The following is a 19,614-nucleotide window of genomic DNA, read 5'->3' as shown; positions in this document are numbered from 1 at the left end:
TAATTTCCATTTCTTTCTGGTTCAGGCTTGGAAGATTGAACTTTCTTCTAAGGATCTGTCCATTTCTTCCAGGTTATCCATTTTAATGCCATATAGTTGTTCATAATAGTCTCTTATAATCCTTTGTATTTCTGTGTTGTCTCTTGTAACCTCTCCTTTTTCATTTCTAATTTTGTTGATTTGATTCTTCTCTCTTTTTTTCTTGATGAGTCTGACTAAGGTTTGTCAACTTTGTTTATCTTCTCGAACCAGTTTTTAGTTTTATTAAATTTTATTATTGTTTCTTTCATTTCTTTTTCATTTATTTCTTCTCATATCTTTATTTCCTTCTACTAATTTTGGGGTATTTTGTTCTTTTATTTTTTCCCAGTTATTTTAGGTGTAAAGTTAAGCTGTCTGTTTGATCTTTTTCTTGTTTCTTGAGGTAGGATTGTATTGCTGTAAACTTCCCTCTTAGAACTGCTTTGGCTGCAACCCATAGGTTTAGCGTTGTCATGATTTTATTATCATTTGTTTCTAGAATTTTTTTTATTTCTTCAGTAACCTGTTGGTTATTTAGAAATGTGTTGTTTAATCACCATGTGTCTGTGTTTCTTACAGTTTTTTATCTTGTAATTGATATCTAGTCTCATATCATTGTGGTCAGAGAAGATGCTTGATACAATTTCAATTTTCTTAAATTTACTGAGGTTCGATTCATGACCCAAGATGTGGTCTCTCCTAGAGAATGTTCCATGTGCACTTGAGAAGGTGTATTCTTCTGCATTTGGATGAAACGTCCTGAATACATCAATGAGATCCACCTCATCTAATGTATCATTTAAGACTTGTGTTTCCTTATTAATTTTCTGTTTTGATGATCTGTCCATTGGTGTGAGTGGGGTGTTAAAATCTCCTACTATTATTGTTGTACTGTCAATTTCTCCTTTTATGTCTATTAGTGTTTGTCTTATGTATTGGGAGATTAGCCTTGGGAGATTCCCTGGTGGCTCAGATGGTAAAGCGTCTGCATGCAATGCAGGAGACCTGGGTTCAATCCCTGGGTTGGGAAGGTCCCCTGGAGAAGGAAATGGCAACCCACTCCAGTACTCATGCCTGGAAAATTCCATGGATGGAGAAGCCTGGTGGGCTACAGTCCATGGGGTCACAAAGAGTTGGACATGACTGAGCAACTTCACTTTCACTTATGTATTGAGGGGCTCCTATGTTGGGTGCATAGATATTTATAATTGTTATGTCTTCCTCTTGGATTGATCCCTTGATCATTATGTAGTGTTCTTCCTTAACTCTTGTAATCTTCTTTATTTTAAGGTCTATTTTGTCTGATATGAGGATTGCTACTCCAGCTTCCTTTGCTTCCCATTTGCATGGAATATATTTTTCCATCCTCTCACTTCCGGTCTATATGCATCTTTACATCTGAAGTGAGTTTCTTGTAGACAGCATATATATGGGTCTTGTTTTTGTATCCATTCAGCCAGTCTGTGTCTTTTGGTTCGAGCATTTATTCCATTTACATTTAAAGTAATTATTGATATATATGTTCCTATTGCCATTTTCTTAATTGTTTGGGGTTGATTTTGTAAATCTTTTTTCTTCTCCTGTATTTCTTGACTATATAAGTCCCTTTAATATTTGTTGTAAAGCTGGTTTGGTGGTACTGAATTCTCTTAACTTTTGCTTGTCTGAAAAGATTTTATCTCTCCATTAATTTTGAATGAGATCCTTGCTGGGTACAGTAATCCTGGTTGTAGATTCTTTCCTTTCAGTACTTTAAATATATCTTGGCTTTCCCTTCTGGCCTACAGATTTTCTGCTGAAAGATCAGCTGTTAAGCGTATGGGGTTTCCCTTGCATGTTACTTGTTGTGACTCCCTTGCTGCTTTTAATAATCTTTCTTTGTGTTTAGCCTTTGTTAGTTTGATTAGTATGTGTCTTGGCATGTTTCTCCTTGGGCTTAACCTGTATGGGACTCTCTGATCTTCTTTGACTTGATTGACTATTTCTTTTTCCATATTGGGGAAATTTTCAACTATAATCTCTTCAAAAATTTTCTCTTAACCTTTCTTTTTTCTCTTTTTCTTCAAATTTCCCTATAAGTCAAGTGTTGGTGCATTTAACGTTGTCCCAGAGGTCTCTGAGACTACCCTCAGTTCTTCTCATTCTTTTTACTTTATTCTGCTCTTCAGAAGTTATTTCCACCATTTTATCTTCCAGCTCACTGATTCGTTCTTCTGCTTCAGATATTCTGCTATTGATTCCTTCTAGAGTATTTTTAATTTCAGTAATTGTGTTGTTTGTCTCTGTATATTTATTCTTTAATTTTACATCTTTGTTAATTGATTCTTGCTTTTTCTCCATTTTGTTTTCAAGGATTTTGATAATCTTTACTATCATTATTCTGAATTCTTTTTCAGGTAGTTTTTCCTCTTCATTTACTTGAATTTTTGTGTTTCTAGTTTGTTGCTTCATTTATGTAGTATTTCTCTGCCTTTTCATCATTTTTTTTTAACTTATTGTGTTTGAGGTCTCCTTTTCCCAGGCTTCAAGGTTGAATTCTTCCTTTTGGTTTCTGCTCTCCTAAGATTGGTCCAGTGGTTTGTACACATATACGTACACTGAATATATACATATATGTCCATAAGGAAAATCAAACAGTCCAACTAAAGTAAAGTACAATAGATCGACCTGGCAAACAAAGTAAACCAAAAATTATATTTACCAGAACAAAATTAACTAAAGCACAAACTGGAAAAACTAAAGGTGCCAACTGGGGAATAAAGTAACGAAAGTAAAACTAACAAATATGTTGAGAGGAAAAGAAAGAAAGAAAGACTAGATATTCAGAGTTAAACAGAGGTGGATGAAGAATATTTATATAATTAAAGGTTAACTGCAAGGGGAAAAGAACAGTAGGAAAGGAAAACAAAGGAATAGATAAATGTAGAAAAAATAGTAATAGGTTTAAAAAATTAAAATTAAAAAAAGAGAAAAAAGGAAAACTCCACAGAACAGTAAGAGTCCAAGGCAGAGGTAGAGGTTTATAACAGTAATAAAAAATGTGACTGAGGGGGAAAAAAAAAAAAAAGCTCAAAAGCTTAATTAGACTTCATAGTGCCAATAAAATCGACAACTACAACAGACGGGAGAAAAAGGGGAAAAAAAGAAAAAAAAATCCAAAGAATCTAATGAGCCAGTCAAAACATAAGAATAATAAATGTTTTTCTTGCAGTTTGATATTACATCATGCCCAGACTGTTTGCATGGTATCAAAATAGACAGAGGAGGGAAAATTTAAAGATTCTAGTGTTTGATGTATCTAATGCAAATACTCCATATCAATGTCATAACTTTTTAAGTGGAAAATTCTACAATTGCCTTTCCTTATATTATTACAACCCAGTAACTATAGAGTTAGGGCAGCTGCTTGAACATTTGCCCCCAGTATCTACAGCAGAACACAAAAGGCAGGTCAAATAGACCTTATAGCAAAGGCACATGGGTAATGGATGATAAAGTCAGGTTTTTAAATATTTTAGATGGCTGAAAGAAAAGGTTGAGAAGAATGAGGCAGCGTTTAATAGGGTAAAAGCAGCATGCCTGCCCCTGGTCTTCCAGCTCAACTAGACCCATGCAGTAGGAGAATTATTTAAAGAGCAATTCATAGAGGAATGCTACAGAAGGGCATACCATCATCTCAGACTTAGAAATACCATGAAAGCTATGGATAAACATCTAAACTCTACTGAGATAGTTTTAATATATGTAAGTAGTAGAGACCTAAGAACGTGATGTTTCGTTGTCGTTGCTGTTGGATTATGATGCTTGATTTTGAGTCACTGGCAAACCACCACATGTGAAGAAGAGACCCCAGATGTTAAAGAGGTCTGGAAAATATCTTTAAACCATGAGTAGACTTAGTGTGAGGAGAGAACACTTAGGTTAGAGATGGTAGAAGTCTTCAAGTCTAAATGGTTCTCACCAGGAAGCAAAAAGTATCATTTTAATTTTTTAAGGAGAACTTTTTGTCAGTTGGAATTCTTCTAGTTTTAATGCAAGTTTTGTAACCTAATGAGGTCTGAGGTGAAATTGAAGCAGGAGCTACAAAATTTCCTGACAGAATATTGGAAATGTTTACATAGAGTTGGACATTCATGTCAGCCAACTCATACGGATTTGGATTCCAATTTCTAAGTTCTACATCAGTGCTATGGGGTGGGTCCTCTTAATACCATACTGCTTTAAAACTCAAACTCAGAACACTGCTCTTCTTGCTGAAAATATCAGTAATGTCCTTCAAAGAAATATCTCGATTCTGCTTGATTTTTTTCAGTGTTTGGCAGCTTTGTAAATTTTTCATTAATTCATTTATTGTTTATTTTGCATTGTTCTGTTTTAAGCATAAAAGGATGAAGTACTGTACTCAACTCTGTTTTATACTTTAGGGCCATATCATGTTAAATCACAGATGCCCTATATGGCTGAATAAATGTTTACCCTTCAGAACCAGCCTAAACAAAGGAAAACAACTGTCCAAATAGTTTCTTTGCAAAATGATAACTAAAGGCTCTTTCCTGAAGTCTTAATCCTAATCTTAAACATTTGCTATCCTAAATTAAAGAAAGTTATGTCTGCAGCCTTAGTATCTGTTTCTCTTCATGCTCATCATAAATGCCAAAGGGTAATTCTTCCTAGAAAAATCAATCTTTTGTGATAACATGCAATGTGTTTTTAATTAATGAAGCTGCTTGATGCTGGCAGACTAGAAACATCTTATCATCACACGCTGGGGGAATTCATGCAGGGTCCTGTCTGTGCATGCTGAGCCCTGGAGCCAAAAAAAATTTCTCCTGTCATTAACTGCTCTGCTTAACTACCCTACTTATTAACAACCAAGCCATCAGTCATGCTGGATAAGCATATCAAGATATAAGAAGACGCCAGAAGCTGATGAAATACTTTGGCGAGAGCAATGACCAGTTTTGTTATAATAACTTGTGGTTCATCTCCAGTGTTCAGGGCCAAAAAAAAAAAAGTCATTTGATATTGCTCAATATTCTTGGGCAAAATGTAACTATCATCTGAATCCAGAGGTAGAAAAGAGAATTTTGTTGATTTTGTTTGTTTTCTTTTGAAGATGAAAAATGGTCTTTCAGTTGGGGAACAGTGGGAAAGACTTAGTTAGTGGCCCTAACACCTGGTAAAAGTCACCTGTTTTCTCCAAGATTCTGTCTCTTCCACTGGAAAATGAGGCTGAGAGTGCCCATGTCATGGTGAGAATAAAGCACATGGACTGAAGCACTGAAGACACATCATAGACTGTAAGGACCAAGATGCTGTTACTCTTTCTCAATGTTATGATTATTTTTACCCTTAAAGAAAATTACACCTAAGTGAAAGCTGGAAATAAATATTTCTAAGTATTCATAAAAAGAAAAATATCAAATTATTCTCACTTTTCAGATTCCCAAATTTCAGGTTTTAGTATGTAAGCCTGATCAACAAAGCTTCCTCTTTTTCACCCTGAATGTAGCCAAAACAAAATGCAGCATGAAAAGCAGGGAACTTTTTGAGAATGGAGCAAAGAGGTATTTATTGTTTCAGAAAGCACTTCCTGAAAACATTTATGACCATGGAGCCAATAAAATGATGGGTTCAGAGATAAGTATACTGGAAAGAAACAAAGACCATTGCAACACATGGCAAAACACCCTGGAATCACTCTTCCTTGTATTCTTAAGCATAATTTTTTACATTAATATAAAGAGTCAAAATAAAAGTTCCCTGCTGGGTTTACACAATACCCAGCAACTGACCGATCAGAGTAAAGGGAGCCCAAGCTAATTGTTTCTAATTATATGAATATAGTCCAGGTTGACTTATGTCTAAAATGAGATGATTTCATAAGCATTGAATACTATTTTAATGTTTGAAAAATTAAGTAGTTTCTGAATTTTAAGTTAATAGACTTAATATTGAATCCAATGCAAGATCTTTAGAAGATGGTATGATAAAATAATATAACTGAAGATAATAATAAAAGGATATTATTTTATAACTTAATAATAATAATTACATCTCAAAGGATTTATGAAGATAATTGAGATAACTAGATGAAAGAAATTTGAAAAGATGCTAAAGCTTAAGCCATACTATTCCTTCTGCTTGAAGTGTTCACTCCCCAGTCTTCATGACCACATTCTATCCATCTTTCAAAGCCCAGATGAAACACAATGTCATTCACAGAACTTCCCCTTGTTCTGTATTCTCTCTCCTCCCAGTGGGATCCCTCTTGGCATTCATTTTGCAATAGTAAACTCCATGAGGGCTGACTCTTAAACATACTCCCTTTTATGTTCCCCGTGTCTCTGTATAATAGTTATCTGTGTTCAGGGTAGCCCACATAAATGAATCTTATGACAAAAGAGTGGTATCCTTGAGACACATAGCTGGGTTTGTCTTACAAGGTAAGCAAGAGACCCACATTAATGGCCATTCAATATAGGGAAATTTGTCTTGGGGTCCCCACCAGGAGGCTATTCTTCCTTAATAATGAGTCAGCACACACAAACTGGTAGACCAAACAAGAACATATGGGAGGCTGATCTTTGTACTACTACATGCTAAGTTGCCTTAGTAGTGTCTGACTCTTTGCAAACCTGTGGACTGTAACCCACCATGCTCCTCTTTCCATGGAATTCTCCAGGCAAGAATACTGGAGTGGATTGCCATGCCCTCCTCAGGGGATCTTCCCAACCCAGGGACTGAAACAGTGTCTCTTATGTCTCCTGCACTGGCAGGCAGACTCTTTACCACTAGCACCACCTGGGACTCCCTGATCTTTGTACTAAAAAGTAACTATTATTTTGTGTGGCTGTGCTTAGTCATTCAGTCATGTCCAACTCTTTACAACCCCATGGAGTGTAGCCCTCCCGGCTCCTCTGTCCATGGAATTTTCCAGGCAAAAATACTGGAATGGGTTGCCATTTCCTACTCTGGGGATCTTCCTGACCCAGGGATCAAATCCTCGTGTCTTGCATCTTCTGCATTAGCAGGCAGGTTCTTTATCACTCTGACACCTGGAAAGCTCCAACTATTATTCTGTAGAGTGTATTAAAGGACAATGGCTCCTAGGCAAATAGAGACTTAATAATTCAAACTAAGCTGAAGGAGTAATGTAGATCACACAAAATGCACAGGTATGAGAAAGGCACAGACAATTTCAAGTCTGTCCATCAGGTGGAAGGAAACAGGAGTTGAGATATGATAGAACTGCATGGGCCAGGTGTTGTATTTAGAGTTAAGTCTCTCCTAACTCCTCCTACTTATTACTCTTAGGATGCATGAGTTTGGGATGTCACATGGTGTGCTTTTGAGACCAGAGATAACTTAATAGAGGATATTGGGGTTTTAAAAGTCAGAGAACATATTACCCAAGAAATCTCAAGACAATATGCTTGAGTTTGTGTTCCAACTCATCATCTTGAAAATCAAACCTTCTCTTCCCATGCCAGAAGCAGCAATCTTATTATTAAAAACTGGTTGTTCATACATAATCAGCTATTTCTATAAGTCTATGCAAATTACATCAAGTAACCTCCTCAATCTGATTTTCCTATATCTAAGTAAAAAGAGAAAGATCAAAATTCACCAGAAAAGACAATAAAGAAAATAAACTCAACCAACAATAAAAAAGCAAAATGTTCTGAAATAGGTAATAATAGGTTAATAAGTAAGGGGCTTCCCAGGTGGCTCAGTGGTAAAGAATCTGCTGCCAATAAAGGAGATGCGGGTTTGATCCCTGGTTCTGGAAGATCACCTAGAGGAGGAAATGGCAACCCACTCCAGTATTCTCGCCAGGAAAATCCCATGGACAGAGGAGCCTGGCGAGCTACAGTCCATGGAGTTGCAGAGTCAGACATGACTGAGCAACTGAGCACATGCACACAGGTTAATAACTATATTAGTAAAAATTTAAAAGTCTCAGTAAAAAGGTTCAATAGGATATTGATATCTATATCTATAGCTATTCTATAGATAAGCTTCAACAGAAAAGTATTTGTATTTATATATATATATATATTACTAATAAAATTTAAAAGAACCAAAAATAAAAAATCTCCAACAGTTCAGTTCAGCTCAGTCACTCAGTCGTGTCCGACTCTTTGCGACCCCATGAATCACAGCACACCAGGCCTCCCGGTCCATCACCAACTCACGGAGTTCACTCAGACTCGCGTCCATCGAGTCAGTGATGCCATCCAGCTATCTCATCCTCTGTCGTCCCCTTCTCCTCCTGCCCCAAATCCCTCCCAGCATCAAAGCCTTTTCCAATGAGCCAACTCTTCGCATGAGGTGGCCAGAGTACTGGAGCTTCAGCTTTAGCATCATTCCTTCCAGAGAAATCCCAGGGTTGATCTTTAGAATGGACTGGTTGGATCTCCTTGCAGTCCAAGGGACTCTCAAGAGTCTTCTCCAACACCACAGTTCAAAAGCATCAATTCTTCAGCACTCAGCCTTCTTCACAGTCCAACTCTCACATCCATACATGACCACAGGAAAAACCATAGCCTTGACTAGATGGACCTTAGTCGGCAAAGTAATGTCTCTGCTTTTGAATATGCTGTCTAGGTTGGTCATAACTTTTCTTCCAAGAAGTAAGAGTCTTTTAATTTCATGGCTGCAATTACCATCTGCAGTGATTTTGGAGCCCCCCAAAATAAAGTCTGACACTGTTTCCACTGTTTCCTCATCTATTTCCCATGAAGTGATGAGACCGGATGCCATGATCTTTGTTTTCTGAATGTTGAGCTTTAGGCCAACTTTTTCACTCTCCTCTTTCACTTTCATCAAGAGGCTTTTTAGTTCCCCTTCACTTTCTGCCATAAGGGTGGTGTCATCTGCATATCTGAGGTTATTGATATTTCTCCTGGCAATCTTGATTCCAGCTTGTGTTTCTTCCAGTCCAGTGTTTATTATGATGTACTCTGCATATAAATTAAATAAGCAGGGTGACAATATACAGCCTTGATGTACTCCTTTTCCTATTTGGAACCAGTCTGTTGTTCCATGTCCAGTTCTAACTGTTGCTTCCTAGCCTGCATACAGATTTCTCAAGAGGCAGGTCAGGTGGTCTGGTATTCCCATCTCTCTCAGAATTTTCCACAGTTTATTGTGATCCACACAGTCAAAGGCTTTGGCATAGTCAATAAAGCAGAAATGGATGTTTTTCTGGAACTCTCTTGTGTTTTCCATGATCCAACAGATGTTGGCAATTTGATCTCTGGTTCCTCTGCCTTTTCTAAAACCAGCTTGAACATCAGGAAATTCACAGTTCCTGTATTGCTGAAGCCTGGCTTGGAGAATTTTGAGCATTACTTCACTAGTGTGTGAGATGAGTGCAATTGTGCAGTAGTTTGAGCATTCTTTGGCATTGCCTTTCTTTGGGATTGGAATGAAAACTGACCTTTTCCAGTCCTGTGGCCACTGCTGAGTTTTCCAAATTTGTCCAAATAGTCAATTAAACTTGGTATAAGTTTGATTCAGAAAAACAATTGAAGTGAACAATAAAATAAAATAAGTAAATAAATAAAATGTTATTTGCAATGAAGATGTTAAGAATTAAAACTGTGTAAGAAAATTTAAGATCTATAGTTCTTGGAACTTAATCTGGGAGCCTTTAACCACAAACATATTAATCTGGCTACCCTGAGGCTGCGATGTGCAAAAAGTACGTAAGAGAGAGAGAGAGAAAAGAAAGAGTTGTAGGTCTGACATTTGCTTAGCTAATGCACCCCAGTCTCATAGGAAAGGTACAGGGGTTTTAAGAGAATTGTTCGATGAAAACACTACCAACCTGGACTAAACTGGGATCAGCAAAATACAGCTCTTGGACCCCCTGGCTACCAGGGGTCATGTGGCAAGGGGCAGAATTCTAAAAGCTCCTAAAACTCTAGGATCCAGTTGGATACACACCTTCCTCCAGCTATCTAATCAAACACTATTCAAGAGACAGCTGTGAGTGGATTAGCAGATGTGAATAAGGTCTCACATTTGCTGACCTTAGGATCAGTCAGTTCTTCAAGTGGGCCTAAATCCCATGAGCCCTTTAAAAGTGGGAGAAGAGAGGGCCATCCCTGAGATGGGTTCAGGCTGGCCTGGAAGAAATTCAACTCCCATGCTGTGAATTGCCTGTTGAGGCCACCTGGACAAGGATCTTCAGGTGGCCTCCAGGAGCTGAGAGCAAGCAGGAAACTGTGAGATTATCAACTGATGGTGTCAAAGCCATTAATTTGTGATCATTTGTTTTACAGCATGAATCAGGCTGAGAAAACCACTCAGCTCCAGAAACTACTCATTTCTTATGACAAAAGGATTACTCTATAGCCCAAAGGCTGGAGCCAGTGTTACTGAATCCAAGTTCATATTGTTCATGGCAAAACAGTCAGTCCCATAAATTGAGAAACAAGTAGTACAAGGAATAGCAACTCTTATTTTGGAAAGCCAGGAGACCAAGAAGATGGAGGACTAGTGTCCCAAAGAAACATCTTCCCTGAATTAGAATTCAGGCTTCTTTTAAATTAAAAGGAGAGGGAGGGTGGCTGGTTGTAAAATTCATGGTGCTGGAATCCTTCATTTTTCCATCTTGTCTGCCTAGGTCAGGTCAATATGTTCCTGCAAACCTCCAACAAGACAAACTTCTCTGTTCTGCAGCCTTTTATCTCTATACAAATGGGGAAAGGTTATACCTTTAAAGGCCAGAAGCTTGAGAATGGGCTTTCCTATATATCTCAGGATATGGGCAACATTCTTTTATAAAATGTTCAGAGCCAAGATGACTAAGCACAGGCAACAGAGTACAAGAGTTAGCGCTAAAGGAATAAATCCAATATGGAGTAAATTGTGTTCTCTGTTACACCAGGAGCCATAAAGAATTACTGGGGGAACATACCTGGGCCCTATTCAATTGGTCTGGGCCCACATGGTCCAATGCACCTGTGGCCTCCAATTCTCCACTTTTCAGCAGAAGAACCTGCTCCGCAGTTGTAATTAGGGAAGACAGGAACAGATAAACTTCACCCAAGAAACCTGATCTGACACAGGCAATATTGGGACTTCCTGGAAGACTCACAAGGGTGAATGTAACTTCATGTGGGAGGAATGTAGTGACTCATGGCCAGAGGTCCGACCAAGGTAGTTTTAAATGTGTGTGTGAAATTCCTTCCATGCTTTCCCTTGGCCCTGGGGCAGTCTTTGTAATAGCTTCATAGGGGTATGCCAGAGGTCAGTTAGAGGAGGCCCCAGCTCTCCTGACTTCTCTGGTGTTTTTTCTCTCCTCCATCCATGCAAGAGGTGCCCCACCTTCCTGGTCAGAGACAAAATAAAGACAACCTAGCTTAGCCACAACGGAGAAGGCAATGGCACCTCACTTCAGTGCTCTTGCCTGGAAAGTGCCATGGACAGAGGAGCCTGATGGCCTGCAGTCCATGGCGTCGCTGAGTCAGACACGACTGAGCGACTTTACTTTCCCTTTTCACTTTCATGCATTGGAGAAGGAAATGGCAACCCACTCCAGTGTTCTTGCCTGGAGAATCCCAGGGGAGCCTAGTGGGCTGCCGTCTATGGGGTCGCACAGAGTAGGACACAACTGAAGCAACTTAGCAGCAGCAGCAGCAGCAGCTTAACCACAATGGCCTTGTCCTTAGGACCAAAATCAATGGTTGGTAGTTGTTTAAAAGAGAAATCTAAGACAGAACAATTAAACAACTGACCAGTAACCTGACAGGATTTCCAGAAAGCTATATCAATGCCATTGAAGGGGAGAATGTGCTTTTTAAAACTCCTAAATGGGATTCAAGTCTTTCATTGGAAATGGCCTTCTAAGTATTGACAAATTTTCAGGAAGGAAAAGACTAGTTGAGATGTACTCTGGTGCAATTTTGGGGCTGGGGGTGGGGAGTAGGGCCCGAGTACCTGCCTCACAGCTCCCTTCGGGACAAGGACTCTGCTTTTTTTCCCCCTGCAATTCCTGCTCCTAAGAAACAGCAATCCACTCCAGTCCTCTTGCCTGGAGAATCCCATGGACGGAGGAGCCTGGTAGGCTACAGTCCATGGGGTCGCAAAGAGTTGGACACGACTGAGTGACTTCACTTTCACTTTCACTAACACACTTGAATAGGTTTTGTTTTCTGAAACACCCAGTTTATTGATTCTTTGACTAGGAGGATTCCTCTGTGGCAAGCTCCTTTGAATCTTTGAGTCTTCACATAATTTAAAAATAAAAATACTGACTTCCCAGGTGGTGCTAGCGGTTTAAGAAATCACCTGCCAAGGCAGGGGACGTAAGAGACATGGGTTTGATCCCTGGATTGGGAAGGTCCCCTGGAGTAAGACGTGACAACCCATTCTCTTATTCTTGCCTGTAGAATCTCACAGACAAAGGAGCCTGGGGGACTACAGTCCACAGGACCACAAAGAGTCAGACACAACTGAAGTGAGTTAGCATAGAAATCACAGATTTCCTTATGGGATGCCCATCCAGCAACATACAAAGGGAACCCCTTTCAGAGGAGAGCCCTTCCCAGACCCCCAGAACACACACACACACCCCAGGTACACTTGCAAGAACTCAGGGGCCCCCGCTCTAACTTTTCCAGAAGAGACAGGTGTGCGGGGGAGCAGCTGAGGGGTGGCAAATGATGGTGCCTGCTCAGAGATTAAGAAATTCTCAGCAGTGCACACCCTCTCCCTCTCCAAAGGGACAGCTCCATTGGTTTGCCACAGAGGCAGAAGAAAGAAAGATTCAAGGAGTCAAGATTTTCAGATAAGCATTCTTTGAGCTCTACAATGGGCAAGTGTATGCTACTGTATGGTCTGATGGTTCTGTGGGGTGACCAGCACTCCGTGTTCATCTCAGGAGAGTTTGGTAAGCAACATCGGACCCTGCCAAGCTAGGGGAGCAGGCCATGGCAGACTCCCCAACAAAGAGAACATGCAGAACGAGGAGTCTGTGCTAAAAGAGCAACCGACCCAGACCAAGCTCCTCAGAAGCTAACTGAATCGTATCACAAAGTGATATCTCACCAGGATGCTCTACATTTCATGGAAAGTCATATGTAATTTTTATAAAATGAAAAAACCCACTAAAACCCAATTATGCTTCTATGGACATTTTCAGAACTGCTAGAATGTGAGAAGTCATCCCACGATCAATGTGTATGTAAGATGTTAAATCCATGTATCTAAGAAATTAAAACAGATGACCACAATATCCTGGGCAACCTCAAAGCTTTGTGAATTCTTGGCAGTTAGCAAATGCCCAAGGTGGAAAGCACACAAATATTTGTATTTTCCCTGAACTCATGAGTAATGAAACAACTACTTTTTCCTGTCATAGCAGTCTTTGCATCTTATTCTTCATCCCAAGGACTGCCATCTCTCACACACTAGGCTCTCCTTCCACTCTCATCTTGTAGCTGTGTGACTTGAGGCAATTCACCTTACCCTTTCCTGTCTGTCTTCTCTGCTAAATGAACAAGATGACCACCAACCCAAGGGGTAATCAGTTAAGTAAATGTGAAAGAGCTCTATCCTCAACAGTTACCACAAAATGTACCCAGATGCCCTCGGCAGATAGTCAGAGCTCTGTGTGTGTTGGACTCCCTTTGTCCTTCTCTCAACAGAATCTACTGTTTTAAAAAATGATTAACCCTCCTTGTATTAATGGATGAACTCACTCTTAGGATTTTCCTTTTCACCTCCAGTAACTAACCCTCTTTCTGACTCATCCCTGACATGTCTGGGCCAGCAAAGTGTTGCCAGTGGGTCCCTCAAGGCAGGAGAAGGGCAGTGAAGTGGATCTTAACAACCTGCTGATTCAAAAAGGACCTCCTCCAGCCACAGCTGGCTTCTGACCTCAAGATTATACCTTGGCAGTGACTTCCTGGCTGACTTCTTCCTGCAGACAATACCCACTCTCTACTGGTTACTGCTGTTCTGGTCAAGTTCCATGTGCTTCTTCCGTTGCATACCTGTTATTCAGACTGCCACAGGTCACACTGAGTGGCATGAAGACCCTGCAGGCAGCACCATGCTGGCCCTCCCTGGCCCCACCAATCATCGATGTTTCCAAGTCAAGTCATTTTAGCCCCCATGGTGAAGCCAGTTTCAATTTTCAATGCCATTTCTCATATTAGAGTTTTATGGTTTTCTGTGTGTTTTCACTTCTCTGGCCCTTTTAACTACTTATATATTTCATGTATATTTATATTATAAACCTTGTATAAAATTAAGAATAATATTAAGATTAGAGTATTAAAGTATAATTTAATAAGTTATCATAATAACTTATGCAAGTTGTGTCATCAGCATATCTTTTCAGGCTTCATATGAAAAAATATTAATGAAGAAAACTTGCAAAATGTAATGAGTAAGGGAATTCTGTGTAAATTTTCCCTAATGCCCAGAGATAATTTGTGCTTAAACTAACATGCATCTATGTCTTAAAATATTTTTAGAAAACAATCATTGTCCAAATTTCCATTGTTATAATTGTGCATCACCACACACTGGAGGATTAACCAAACATCTCTCCACAAAGTTAATTATGGGAAAGTTAAATTGCATGCATTTTGTATACTCAATATTAAAAATAAAGAGTAACTGAAAGTAACCAGACATGGAGAAGAAGCCTTGATTATAGAGCATCTATTCTAAAAAGCATAGGAAATTTGACTCTGTCCATGTGAATTTGCACAGTAGAAATTCTGTATCTTGGCTGCAATGTGTTGAGTGCCAGTCAACTCATTAACAAGCTTCATTAAGTGGTTAATTAACCATAGTAGAATATTAGTTTCAGTTTGCAACAACTTCTATATAGTAGATGTCTATTCATTGCCCTTACGTCAATGAAAATGTGCTGAACTGTGCATCTTTGGTCCCTGATAAATTCATCAAGAATGTTTGTAGGAGTCATTGACCCAATGAAGGGAACGTTATACTTGGCACCTCATAATTTGAGATTTACTTGCCCTGGATTTAGTAAATGTGCAGCCAAGTAATAATGTCTATTTAGTTATAATCAGGAGAAATATGACCAAACAAAAAATCTGTTCAAAATTGCTATTGGCTTGACCGTCTTCAGAGCTGCTGCAGGATTGTGAGCAGCACCAGTTTAGTGAGTGGTGTGGACATGTTTTCACATTCTGCCTCAGAAAAGACGTATTCAGGTGAAAGTTGAAGTAAAAATAAAGACTACAACTTTGTCTTGGACCTAACAGAAGAAGATATTAAGAAGAGGTGGAAAGAATACATGGAAGAACTATACAAAAAAAGATCTTCATGACCCAGATAATCATGATGGTGTGATCACTCACCTAGAGCCAGACATCCTGGAATGCAAATGAAGTGGGCCTTAGGAAACATCATTACAAACAAAGCTAGTGGAGGTGATAGAATTCCAGTTGAGTTATTTCTTTTTTTTTTTTTTTTTTAGTTTTCTTTTTTAATTCTTTTTTTAATATAAATTTATTTATTTTAATTGGAGGCTAATTACTTTACAATATTGTATTGGTTTTGCCATACATCAACATGAATCCACCACAGGTATACACGTGTTCCCCATCCTGAACTCCTCTCCCACCTCTCTCCCCGTACCATCCCTCTGGGTCATCTCAGTGCACCAGCCCCAAGCATCCAGTATCATGCATTGAACCTGGACTGGCGATTCGTTTCATATATGATATTATACATGTTTCAATGCCATTCTCCCAAATCATCCCACCCTTGCCCTCTTCCACAGAGTCCAAAAGACTGTTCTATACATCTGTGTCTCTTTTGCTGTCTCTCATATAAGGTTATCATTACCATCTTTCTAAATTCCATATATATGCGTTAGTACACTGTATTGGTGTTTACTTCACTCTGTATAATCAGCTCCAGTTTCATCCACCTCATTAGAACTGATTCAAATGTATTCTTTTTAATGGCTGAGTAATACTCCATTGTGTATATGGACCACAGCTTTCTTATCCATTCATCTGCTGGTGGACATCTAGGTGGCTTCCATGTCCTGGCTATTATAAACAGTGCTGCAATGAAGATGATGCTGTGAAAGTGCTGCACTCAATATGCCAGCAAATTTGGAAAACTCAGCAATGGCCACAGGACTGGAAAAGGTCAATTTTCATTCCAATCCCAAAGAAAGGCAATGCCAAAGAATGTTCAAACTGCTGTACAATTTCACTCATCTCAAATGCTAGCAAAGTAATGCTCAAAATTCTCGAAGCCCAGCTTAAACAGTATGTAAACCGTGAACTTTCAGATGTTCAAGCTGGATTTAGAAAAGGCAGAGGAATCAGAGATCAAATGTCAACATCCTTTGGATCATTGAAAAAGCAAGAGTTCCAGAAAAAACATCTCCTTCTGCTTTATTGACGATGACAAAGCCTCTGACTCTGTGGATCACCACAGACTGTGGAAAATTCTGAAAGAGATGGGAATAACAGACCACTTGACCTGCCTCCTGAGAAATCTGTCTGCAGGTCAAGAAGCAACATTTAGAACTGGACATAGAATAGCAGACTGGTTCCAAATTGGGAAAGGAGTACATCAATGCTGTATATTGTCACCCTGCTTATTTAACTTATATGCAGAATACATCATGAGAAATGCTGAACTAGATGAAGCACAAGCTGGAATCAAGATTGCTGAGAGAAATATCAATAACCTCAAATATGCAGATGACAGCACCCTTATGACAGAAAGTGAAGAAGGACTAAAGAGCCTCTTGATGAAAGTGAAAGAGGAGAGTAGAAAAGTTGGCTTAAAACTCAACATTCAGAAAACGAAGATCATGGCATCCAGTTCCATCACTTCACAGCAAATAGATGGGAAAACAGTGGAAACAGTGAGAGACTTTATTTCGGGGGGGGGGGGCTCCAAAATCACTGCAGATGGTGACTGCAGCCATGAAATTAAAAGATGCTTACTCCTTGGAAGAAAAGTTATAACCAAGCTAGACAACATATTGCAAAACAGAGACATTACTTTGCCAACAAAGGCCCATGTAGTCAAAGCTATGGTTTTTTCAGTAGTCATGTATGGATGTGAGAGTTGGACCATAAAGAAAACTGAGTGCTGAAGAATTGATGCTTTTGAACTGTGGTGTTGGAGAAGACTCTTGAGAATCCCTTGGACTGCAAGGAGATCCAACCCGTTCATCCTAAAGAAAATCAGTACTGAATATTCACTGGAAGGACTGATGCTGAAGTTGAAACTCCAATACTTTGGCCACCTGATGCGAAGAACTGACTCATTTGAAAAAAAACCCTGATGCTGGGAAAGATTGAAGGCCAAAGGAGAAGGGGCGACAGAGGGTGAAATAGTTGCATGGCATCACCGTCTCAGTGGACATGAGTTTGAGTAAACTCCGGGAATTGGGGATGGACAGGGAGGCCTGGCGTGCTGCAGTCCATGGGGTTGCAAAGAGTTGAACATGACTGAGTGACTGAACTGAACTGAACTGACACCTTTGTCAAGATTCACAGCATCCTGTGGAATGGAAGCAGCCACACAGAGATTAAGAGCCATGGGGTTATACACTGACATTAGTGAGGAGTATTTGATGGGTGTGGAAGTAGAGCACATAGAGACCACCTGGTTGTATCGAGAGGAGCTCAGTTGCTAGCACAAGCTCCACACTGAATCAACCGCCCTTCACACAAAGTATTTTTAGAAACACCCTGTGCCGATGCCATTCTCAGAGAAGGACTCAGATTCCACACCAGAACGGTCCAGCCAGTGTTTCCAGGCTAGATTCTGAGCTGCTGTGTCAGGAACCACCTTTGTCTGTGGGAGGCTTGGGATGAATGAAGGTGCCTGAGATGAAACCAAAAGGTTTATGTACCCAACAATCTGAAAAAGACAGGACTAGTAGAGGGACAGACACTCCTCCTCCTGCCTCATTCAGCCCTACTCCACGGTTCTCTCCCTCATCACTCTCCTATCTTAGGGAAATGAGTGACAGGGAGGTGCCAGCTTCCTAGGCTGGTAATGATTCTGACACCAATTCTGACATGTAGGGATTTCTCCATACCAAGAAATTCTGTGAAACCAGCTGGAAGTCCTATAATTCAATGAACTCAGCCTGACACTGGACCTGGAGGCAGCATCAGATTCCACAGGTTAAGGGCTTAGTCTGACTAGACTGCCCCTCACTTCCTTCCATTTCCAGTCTCAAGTTCAGGTTGTCACCTGTGATTCTAACAAGCTTGTTTAGATGGAAGTTTCCCAGGACCCTTCATTAGGTTTCATTAATTTGCTAGACTGGCTCACAGAGATCCAAGAAGCATCTCATACTAGATGACCAATTTATTACAACTCATACACAGTCAGATGGAAGAGATACATAGGGCAAAGTGAGGGAAAAGGACAGAGTTTCTATGCCCCCTCCAAGATGTCACTCTTCCCAAATTTTCATGTGTTCACCAACCTGGAAGTTCTCTGTACTCCATTATTTTGAGGTTTTATAGTGGCTTCATTACTTAGAGACGATTGATTAAATCATCAGTCATTGGTGACTGACTCATCACCAGCAGTCTCCACTCCCTAGGAAGTCAGGGGATTGGACTAAAATATTCAATCCTCTAATCACCTGGTTTGGACCTCTGGCAACCAGCCCTCATCCCCAGGTGGAGTCCAAAAGCCACCTAATTAACACAACAATAGACACCTTTGACCAGCTAGCTCAGTCGGTAGAGCATGAGACTCTTAATCCCAGGGTCGTGCGTTCGAGCCTCACATTGGGCACAGTTAGCATTGGGCTTCCCTTCTGACTCAGCTGGTAAAGAATCCCCCTACAATGTGGAAGACCTGGGTTTGATCCCTGGGTTGGGAAGATCCCCTGGAGAAGGGAAAGGCTACCTACTCCAGTATTCTGGCCTAGAGAATTCTATCGACTGTATAGTTCATGGGGTCACAAAGAGTTGGACGTGACTTTCACTTTCAGACACCTTTATGCCTTCACCGTTTTGGAAATTCCAAGTGTTTTAGAAGCTTTGTAGCAGAAACAGGGATGAAGACTAAATGCATGCTTCTTATAGCAAATCACCATGTCACAGGAGGGCAGCAATCAATCCCTCTATGGAGTACAATACATGTATACATCAGTCACCTCCAACAAAGCCAAATTAGAAGGGCTTCCAGATAATTTTCCTGAAGTCAGAGGTCCCTATAAAAAGCATCTCCTCCTTGGGTAGAGCTCATCTGGGGCAATGGTTGGTTAGCATCTGCTCTGCCCTTACCCAGCAGGGAAAATGCACACTGGACAGATGGTGTGGTGGAGAGAAGGGACAGAGTTCAACAGTCAGACTGCTCAGTCTGACATCTTCCAAAGAAGGTGGCCAGCTTGGAGTACCTGGTCAAATCTCACCTGGGGGAGTCAAGCTGCCAAAGCGAGAATGAGAGTGTAAAGAGGTGGGTCGGGGGAGGGGGAGGTATTCACAGCGAGATGAAGATGAGAGCTGCATGGAGTGAAGGAAGCCAGTAAGGGATTGCAATTCTTTGAAACAAAGTTAGACAAAGTAAGAAAGCTAACACATATTTAATTTCATATTA

At 40.1% G+C, this 19,614-nt stretch overlaps 1 non-coding gene across 1 annotated transcript; it reads left to right on the top strand.

Moving 5' to 3' along the window:
• The first annotated feature begins 18,734 nt into the window (after positions 1-18,734).
• TRNAK-CUU lies at positions 18,735-18,807 on the top strand. Its single transcript has one exon. It is a non-coding gene; the product is annotated as a tRNA-Lys (tRNA).
• Positions 18,808-19,614: the final 807 nt, after the last annotated feature.

The sequence above is a fragment of the Oryx dammah genome, unplaced genomic scaffold (genome assembly GCF_014754425.2).
Source record: "Oryx dammah isolate SB20612 unplaced genomic scaffold, SCBI_Odam_1.1 HiC_scaffold_18, whole genome shotgun sequence".
Classification (NCBI taxonomy): domain Eukaryota; kingdom Metazoa; phylum Chordata; class Mammalia; order Artiodactyla; family Bovidae; genus Oryx; species Oryx dammah.
The sequence above is the reverse complement of the archived record's forward strand: the minus strand, read 5'-3'. Positions and strand labels throughout refer to the sequence as shown.